This window comes from Pholcus phalangioides, unplaced genomic scaffold (genome assembly GCF_987345545.1).
Source record: "Pholcus phalangioides strain wild (caught in Gottingen) unplaced genomic scaffold, Ppha-v1.0 ptg000028l_1, whole genome shotgun sequence".
Classification (NCBI taxonomy): Eukaryota; Metazoa; Arthropoda; class Arachnida; order Araneae; family Pholcidae; genus Pholcus; species Pholcus phalangioides.
The window spans coordinates 12302525-12312188 of NW_028301618.1; the positions used below are offsets into that span (position 1 = coordinate 12302525).

Genomic DNA, 9664 nt, shown 5'->3' on the forward strand with positions numbered 1-9664 from the left:
GTTTCACTTCAAGGAGCTGCTCCACACCAAAAAATAAAATAACATAGCAAAACTAGAGAACTGTAGAAAGTTTCAATGAGGCTGATGAACATTAAATTTAGATTTTTCAGTTATAAAAAAAAATGTCCAATTATTATATAAAATTTAATCACCCTCCTATGAAATCAATTGTGTGTGTGTTTGTTTTGCTTTGAGGTAAGGTTATGTTTGTTTATGCTCATCACAAGATTGTGTCGGATTGTTTGATATACAAAATTATTTTATTAAAAAATTATCTCATTTTATGATCTTAGGCTTAGAATCAATACGGAATGATAAACTATCAAAATAATGAGGATACTTTGTACTTTTTTTGACTGGTCCATCCCGGTCGAAATATTTTGTAAGTTTTTGAATGCTGTGCAAAGTAGCCCCCATTCAACTTCGCACAATTTTTTAAAAACTATGTTTTTAAATAATTGCCAAAGAGAAAGATGTTTCTCATAATATTAAGCAATGATTGGCATACTTAACATAAATAAAAGAATGATGCAAAGCTGATTTCATACTGAAAACTAAAAGAAAATAAAAATTGCGTGCTTAGTAGGCTAACCCCCAGTTTTCTGTATTCTAGGGGTCTCTAATGAATGGCATCCGGGCCGCTTCGCTGACTATTTTTAGGAAAAAGTAAAAAAAACATCCAAAGGCTATTAAATAAAAAATGAGAATTTGTTGAACCCTGCTTTCTATACTTAATTCTGTACATGTAATAAATTATCAGAGCTGTCTTAACTGTTTGGGAGAGAAACACATAACACTTTTGAGGACTTTAATTTCATTACCTCTGGAGGATACTGTCTTCATACATAATCACACAATTTACAGAAATGTTTGAAAACCTCTTGCTGAATTTTTTTTCTTTCAAAATTACTAAAAAAACACTCAAAAACTGATGAAAATTTGTGATTAAACACAAAATTTCTAAGTTACTGACAATTTAAGAATCAATAAGAGAGAAAAACAATTACATAGTTGATGATAAAAATAATTTCAGAATAACCAGAAAAAGTAATTTCCAGAGAAAATAAATGATTTCACAATCAATGGGAGAAATAATTAAAAAATAATATCTATCAGAATTGATGAAAGAAATTATTTCAGAATTAAAAATTTTCAATTATTTGGGGCCCCTCGTTTTTACTCTGGGAGGTGCTATCCATTAATACAAATACAAACACCACAACAGGGAAATTGCTGAGAGAGATGCCCATAAAAAATGTATGGATGTAAATATATAACCGAAATACGACAATCCAATACAAAAACATGTATTGCAAAAGAAAAAATTAGTAATTAATACTATATTATACACTTCCCATAAAAAAAGATTATGGTTGTCTTATCTAAGTATGGATGCCATTGGACATTATATCAACTCCATATGAATTTCATCCATAGGTCTAAACGTGTAGGCCTATACGGCTCATGGGCTCGACCTTTTTCCCCTCCAATATTTGCCAACATTTCTATATCTACAGAAACATTGAGTTAGAAACCCTCCCCAATACTTTCAATAACTTATCTATGATTCCATCTTACAATTCTAAATATCGTAGTATGGCTTGGTTGCCCCTCCCCAGCTTCATGCCAAGTTTAGATTTAGCCTTCAAAAGTAAAAGTCTAAAACATTGCTGTGTTCAAAAATGAATACTGAAGAATAACTTCCAGTGATTTAATATAATTTTGTTATGCAAAAATATCCAATTTTATATCAAATCAAATGCCAAAAAATAATCACCTATGTTCCACTGGCTGCAGCTGAGGCCCATCAAGGAAAATAGAACAAAGAATTAGTCTAGATTGGTGGTGATATGTCTATCTTCTTTGGTCAATGTCAGGTAATGAAGTAACCTATGCTGATCTTTATCGGCTCTTCAGAGAGCAGCTGGCGTCTTTATTGGATTATAAAACCCCCTGTGTGTGCTCATGAAGATGATATCATTGCTGCTTGTGAAAAAGAGATAATAAATTAAGACATGTAGATGTACAATGCATGAATGAACCTGATAAATAGAGCCAGGAAGTTTAGGGTCAGGTGGGGTAAAATGGTCATAAAAAGAGGTGTTTTCATCTTTGAAGAGGTATAACCATATGACTTTTTCAAAAATAGGATATATTTTGGCTGATATTTTATTTTTAGACCTCACTTTTATGACCACTTTACCCCATGGAGTGAGTAGTGCATAGGGTAAAATGGTCATACCAAATAATAATGAAATTTTAAGAAAATAATCAGTGGGCATTGAAATTTTATTTAACACATTTATCAAACAATCATTTTCTACTTTTAAATTTATAACTTTTAATGTACTCTATGGTTATAAATCTTGGCTTCATTAGGATCTTCAAATACAACTGATCTCTTATTTCATCTATGGCCTTATTTTCTGGAAAGGTATAAAAATTCATTATTTAGGCTCTTTCAAGATATTCAACAGATAATAAATCCTTATTAATCACTTGTCTGATAATTTGCATTATTGGTTTTTGTTCACTTCATAATAAACCAGCACCCCACGCACACAGCCTTCTGACACCTTTCATAAAGTTTGAATAGTTATAGATTTGCCTCAGATCTTCGTTTTTGCAGCTGAGATTAACGAGGGCAAGGTAGTCAGTATATGACTCGTTTCAAGTCTCTCATCAGACACAACACTGATATTAGCTAATTTTGACACTTTCTAAGTTCAAGTCAGCCACTCATGAAGTTTGTATCTTTACTTCCCTTGGTTGTGAATTGTGAAAGTTCAACATCTACAAAAGGGGTGGGGGGTTGTTCACATTGAGCAAGAGATTTCAAGCCTTCAATACTAGTCTCCTTTGCATGGTAACCGTGATTTTCTTCTAGAATCCTTTTGTCTTGACTTGTTAATGATCCATCTTCCTTAAGTCGTATGGAATCTTTAACTCATGTTCTTGCAGCTCACATGATACTCTAATGCTCTTTCCAACAGCTAACAATACTAATGGAAGAATGTCAGAGTAGTTGTATATTCTTTTCACATATAGGTTCAAACACTTACTTTCCAAGTGCATGTTTGCTCTGGAAAAGAAAAAAATTGAACTACATTAAGTAAAAAGTAAATTAAGTAAAAAAACTCTTACAAGTTCAATTATATGTTAGGCAAAATAGCTCCTAGCAACTAAGTGTTAGTTAAGCCTAATGCTATGACTACTTTACCCCACATTGTTTAAATTACTATAAAATATGAAATATAATGATTACAACTTACCAGTGCATGGAATAGTGTTCTTGAGATACTTCTGGTGTGCCCTGTACAGCCAATCTATAAAAAGTTTTAGCAACTAAAATGGTAGAGAGAAGTTATTCAGGCACTCAAAAAATGGAATCCGAGCTTCAATAACAAAAAAAATGTTCATTTCCATTAAAATGTTGCTTGGCATTATATTATAGGTGAAAAACTTTGCTACTAGCAAGTGAAAGTTAAAACAGAAATTTGGTAGTAATATCAGTTGAAATTCTTAAGCTATGCCATTTTATGTTCAGTATGAACATTTTACCCCACCTGACCACTTTACCCCACTTGTACGCACTAAAAATGGTCGAAATAGGCAAGAAGGCACTAAAAAAAGGCATTTATAGTTTTTGAAGGAAGAAAAAATAACAAAAAACAAAGGTATTAGGGTCCAAAAAACTAGCTAAAAAATTGGCTGCACTTAATCCGTCCATTTTAATTATAGTTTATAATAACTGCATCAATACCCAAGTTAAATTGATTTCAAGCCCAAAATAAAATGTTAGATCTTCAGAAGAGCCGGTAGAGAAAATGATCTGTGGGGCTCCTTCAAATTCTCATTTATTTGCTGTATTATTTGGAATGATCATTATCATTTCTATAATTGAACCATGGTTATCTTGTTCTATTTTTGTGAAAAAAAAAGTAACTTTTTTAAAATATTACCACATATGAGGGACTCCTTCAAGTGCGGGTCCCTGTGTAGTCAACATCTGGCAAATACCCCTGAGGGCCACTCTGGTCAGTTTAATCAAATAGTAAATATGTATGTTTAATAAATAGCCATGGTTGTTTGCAGTGGATTTATGGTAAGAAAAAAAACAATATATTGGCCCAGAGCCGTCTGCGTCTACTCCACCTTGTGTGAGCCATGACGTCAATTCATGACCTCTTGGAACAGTCATCAGTCAGTTATGCACATAGTTATGCCTGAGTGAGACATTATGTAACGCGTGTGGAGAGAAACAAAAATGTAGTTTTTCTCTGCTTTTCTAACACAGGCTGCATTCCCCAAAGCAGAATGTTTAGCACTGTTCTGCGACGAGCCCTCCTGACTGGAAATGTTCTGCGGTAAAAATTTCCATACATGTAATGGTGTTTTTTTGCACTTTCTCTTAAATTCTTCCAAATTGTTCTGCAGTAGCGCTAATTGTTCTGCAACGTACGTCGCAGATTTTGGCACATTCTGCTTTGGGGGCTGCATAATCTGAAACTAAATCATTCAAACCCAATGCCATTCAGTCAAAGCAAAGTTAATGCATGGCAACACCAATCTCTCAGATCACTTATTTGCATCTAAATGGGGCTGTAAAGGGGGAGGGCACATTCTGATGATAATTAATACTGAGAGTTTGAAAATTTTACAAAAAGACCATTTCTTTTGAAGTTTTGAATGATCAAAATATCCAAGTTTCACAGATTATGGCCTCTGAAATTCACTAATAGATATAAAACTATGTTAAAATAAGCATTTATAGCATGGAAATTTCAAAACAAGCTATTTTTACCAAAAAATTTTGAAAATAGGCAAAAAAAAAGCATTTATGGCATTTTGCCTGAACTTCCTGGCTCTGCTGATAAAGATAGAGCAAGGATATTTAACATGTGGCCCTCTAAGCTTTTTTGCAATGACAGCTTTTATCCCCAGAGAAAAATACCATTTTCCTACAGAATCCATAGAAATGATGGTGAGGGGGATGAAGAAATACATTTTAGGACTAGTAAATTAAAAGAAGCAATTTCAAAATTGTTTTTGAAAAACATTTCAGAACCAATGAGATATAATTTCAGAATTAATGAGGGAATGGCCATAATTTTGCATGAAATATTTTTAGAATTCATGAAGTTGATATTGAATTAAAAATAATTTCAGAATTGATGGAAATTTTTTAATATTTAATGAGAAGAAAATTTTTCAGAATGAATGGAAATTCATATTCAAATGATAAAATTTCAGAAAAAAAATCAACATTGATATTTGATAAAAAATAATTTCTCAGAATTTATGGAAACAAATTCTCAGAAATTAAGGAAAATTCATATTTCTTGAAAAAATATCAGAATTTATGAAAATTCATGTTTAATGAAAGAACTATTTCAGAATTGATATTTTTTTCATAGAAAAATAATTTTAGAATTGTTGGAAATCCCATGTTAGATGAAAAACTTTCTCAGACATTAATGAAAATTCATATTTAATGGGCAAAAATAATAATCTGAATTGATGGGAAATTCATATTTACTGATATAATTTCAGAAAAAGTCAAAATTTATATTTGATAAGAAATAATTTTTTAATGGGGAAAAAATTTCTAGAGTTTATGGAAATCCATATTTACTGAAAATGTAATTTTAGAATTGATGGAAAATTTTTTTCATATTTGATGAAACAATTCTAAAAAAAAGAAAATTATTATTATTATTGTAAACAAATACATACACATTACACAAATACTGACATACACAACATATAACCAATATACACTTTGAGGGCCCCCCAAGTCCTTTCAGGAAGCCAAAAAGAAATTGTATTACATTGTTTTGCCGCCATTGTGAGCCACCAAGTACGCTGTATGATTATAGAAAAAACATTAAAAAAATTTAAGACATGATGTATAACAGTTGAATGTAAAATGACAATCCATATTTAGTGAAATTTAAACAAGATGATGCGAGTATATTCTGGGTACATCACTAATACACATAAAGATATATCATTTTAAGCAGTGATATGTAAAAAAATATTGTTAATTTTATATTTATGTAGCTTTTTTATGAACAGTGTCAGAAAATGTCATAATTTTGAATGTTTTTTGCATAGGCTATATGTAAATTTCATATTTGTGGTCAGTATTATTAGCAGTTGGTTTTTTTTGACTGAAATGAATTCATAAAGTTAGAAGCAGTGGATGAGAAACACTTTTGAAAGAGATGCTTTCTATTTTCGGCACTTCAAAATCATGTTTGAATCTCGCTGCTGTTCTATTTGTTTTTCTGTGAAGCCAATTTTTATTTTTCATCATGGTTTATCATTAGGTAAATATATAATTGTCTGATGTCTAGTGTGTCAGTTAATTTTTCTATCATTTTCAGTATAGGCTTGTGTTAGCATATTTCTTACCTTGTTATATGTGTTACTTAGTTGCATGATATTACAATGGTATGCTCCAACCCCCCACACACATAAACCGTAAGTTACAACTGAAAAAACCCACGCGTAAAAAATCTTTTAAAAAATCCTCCCCTATCAAATACTTGAGCTTGTATAAAAGAGCTGTACAAATTGGCATTTTTTTGTTATTTTATTGCAATGAATATTCCATTTCAAGTCATCCAGTATTGCTACCCTAAGTATTCGTATTCATGCACTCTTTGGATTCTTTGGCAGGTGCAGTTTTGTTGTGTTTGAGGATGACAGATATGAATTTTAATGGAGATTTCTGTGTAGGAATTTAAGCTTCTCGTTTTACTAATCTGATATTTGGTCTTTTGCACGTTCAATTTAAGTTTGTTTGCAACCATCCACTGATTAATAAGTCACAGATCATCCTCTGTCTTTGTTAGTTATTAAAGTTATGTCGTCATCCTCTATGTACAGAGCTGTGTCATCAGCAAATGAAATTGACTGTTTAGTTTCAGTTTACAGTAGTAGTTTATGTAAATGAGAAATGATGTGGGACCCAAAACAGATCTCTGGGGGACCCCCTTTTGAACCTGGAGATAACTACTCATTTTCTGATTTATAACTACTGCTTGTTGTCTGTCAAAGTAGTTTTGAATCATTCAAATATTAGTATTAACTCGTATAAAATTATGTCACAATCGATGGAAATTCATAGTTAATGAAAACCCTCAAAGATGTAATAAAAAATTCAGAAATGATAAAAATTCACATTTAATGGGAAAAATATTTTCAAAATTAAGATTCCCATATCAAAAATAATTTATATTGAGGAAAAAATAAACTTTGGAAACAAATAAAATATTTATTTAAAAAAAAAAAAAAAACTGCTCAAAATTAATGAAAATTATTAATTTAATGAAAAATTAAAATTGATATTTGATAAAATAATTCCAGAGTTTATGAAACAATCAAATTGATAAATATAATTCTAGTTCAAGTTCTCCAATATTGTCCCCGTTTGATTCGAAGCCCATGGGAGCACCGTTCCACCCACCCTTAAGACCATGGTTCTCACATCCTGCAGCAGGGCCCCAGTTTAGATTTTTCAGGGGCCCTTGTATATTGTTTATGGTGCGAAAATAAAACAAAAAAAAATTGAATTGTCTCGGATCCCAGCCCCGATGCCCTGTCACCTTAGCAATAGTCAGGGCCGTCTTAACAGCATCATGGCCCCCGGGCCAATAGGTTACTCTGAGGCCCTACCTGGAAAATTCTCGAAAATTTCAATTAGTTCTCATTTTTGTGAGGCCCCTCTTCTCTTGAGGCCCCCGGGCGGGCCCATGCGTTAAGACGGCACTATCATGGCCCCCACACGGGTGGGGCTGACAGGGCTCTAGCCCTGTGGCCCGGGACGATTCTCACAATTTTTTGTTTAATCACGCTATAAATTCACTGTAGAGGGGCATATATCTTGTGGCCTGCTCCAAGATGTGGGGGCCATGGCCACTACTTCGATAGAGATAATGCAGTATGACTAAAACAAAGAGTAGTACTAGGAATGAGGAAGATATCAATAATATACTTACCTTGAGGCAGCACCATCGATGAAAAATGGATTGATCCGTTATTAACACGTATTTGAGGATCTAAATAAAAACCCATTTGTCTCACTGAATTCTAAAAATTCGCGAAATGAGCTGACACCGAGAAGTTGCTTGCCACCTTCGGCCATCTTGGAAACAATGGCTGCCTTGTGATAGTGATACTAACTTCAAAGACCCGCCAAAAAAAATCATTGAATTTATATTTTGAGGTTCATAGATAGCGCTGTTAACATATATACAATGATTTACTGGCTTTAGAAATTTAGATGGCGCTAAAACATTTTAATTCATTTTGAATTTATTATAAACATTAGATGGCGCTCAAATTTTAGATATAATATGATTTCTCCCCCTTCATGGTAGAAATGAATAGATGGCGCTAAGAAAGATTGTTTTTTATTCAATGTAGATGTAGATTAACGTATTCGGAACATCAGATGGCGCGCCTAAATTAGATAGAAGTAATTTCACATTTCTCCAAAAAGGAACAAATGACGCCATTCATTCCCTATTTAACTACAGCCGCGAGATGGCGCGCATGTTTGGTTTGTCATCAAATCGAGTTCAGCTGGTAGCCTTCCTTGTAATTGTTTTTGCGATGTTGCCCAAACTTTGTGCCGTGGTGCCCTGGGTACAGGGCGTTATAATGCGTGTATTTGATACAGTAGCGAATTGCCGTTGTAACGGCTTCTTCTACGTTACAGCATTATTTGAGCTCTGACTGTTTCGGCCAATATCAGGCCTCGTCAGTCACACTAGGCCTTCCAGCCAGTGTGAGACAGTCATAAATTAACCCCTTCCCCACCAGTCCCGCTTAAGAGCCGATCTTGTAGGTGGACAACGGGTGTGGCTGAGATGTTTAGCAGGTGCTCCTGGTCTGAGTTTTCCAGAGCCAAATAAAAAATGGTCAAAATAATCCGACACTCCACCCCTCGGGCTCGAGCCCTGTCAGCCCCACACCCATGATCATTTTAGAGCATCATGGGGTCCCGGGCGAAGTGAGATTTCTGAGGCCTCCCTACCAATTTGTGTATCGGAAGTTTTGATCAGATCTCATTTTTATGAGGCCCTGGCTAGGCCCATTCGTTAAAAAACAGCAATTTCAATTTATTTCCGTACATGAATATTACAGTGCATTATAAAGCACCTACACTCGCTGTAAAAATAATAATTGCATGAAAAATGTTTATGAAACAATCTACATGCGGAATATCAGATTAAATTATTCGTCCCTCGAGGGCCCTTCACCATGGGCGGCGATACGCCCCCCCCCCCCAGTGTCGAAGGTGGAGTCGACTGATCTAATGTAGTATATATGAACTGACATCATCATCGTACTCCCCAGATTTCCAAGTCTATCTCCGCCTATGCCCTTCACTATTGTTTTTAGATCAGGCCCTGCCTCTAAAAATGGGGCTCAGGGTGGACTTGATTGTGCCAGTGAAGCTTGTGACAAGCGAACATTAAAATCCCTGCCTGGGTAGCAACGTATAAAGGAAAGTGGGCAGATTTATGGTTTTGGCGTCGTAACACTTGGCCCTACCTGAGCACTGCTCTAAGTTACAGCCTGCTTCGTAGGGTGGATCGAAAAATCGAAATGTGGATAAAAGAATCGGTTTCGGGTGCAAAAGTTGTCTTTT

The 9664-nt window shown here is 34.1% G+C and overlaps 1 protein-coding gene across 2 annotated transcripts in view; it reads right to left on the minus strand.

Moving 5' to 3' along the window:
• The window catches only part of LOC149067981 (THAP domain-containing protein 1-like), a 69457-nt gene extending 61177 nt beyond the window's left edge, over positions 1-8280 (minus strand). The window contains exons 1-2 of one of the 2 annotated variants that reach the window (XM_089252299.1): positions 8007-8280; positions 1778-1983 (exon numbers count right to left, since the gene is read on the minus strand). The gene's annotated coding sequence lies outside the window, so the exon portion shown is untranslated. Of the gene's footprint in view, positions 1-1777; positions 5042-8006 lie in introns of those variants that run through there. The other variant, XM_089252300.1, reaches the window with a different exon arrangement.
• Positions 8281-9664: the final 1384 nt, after the last annotated feature.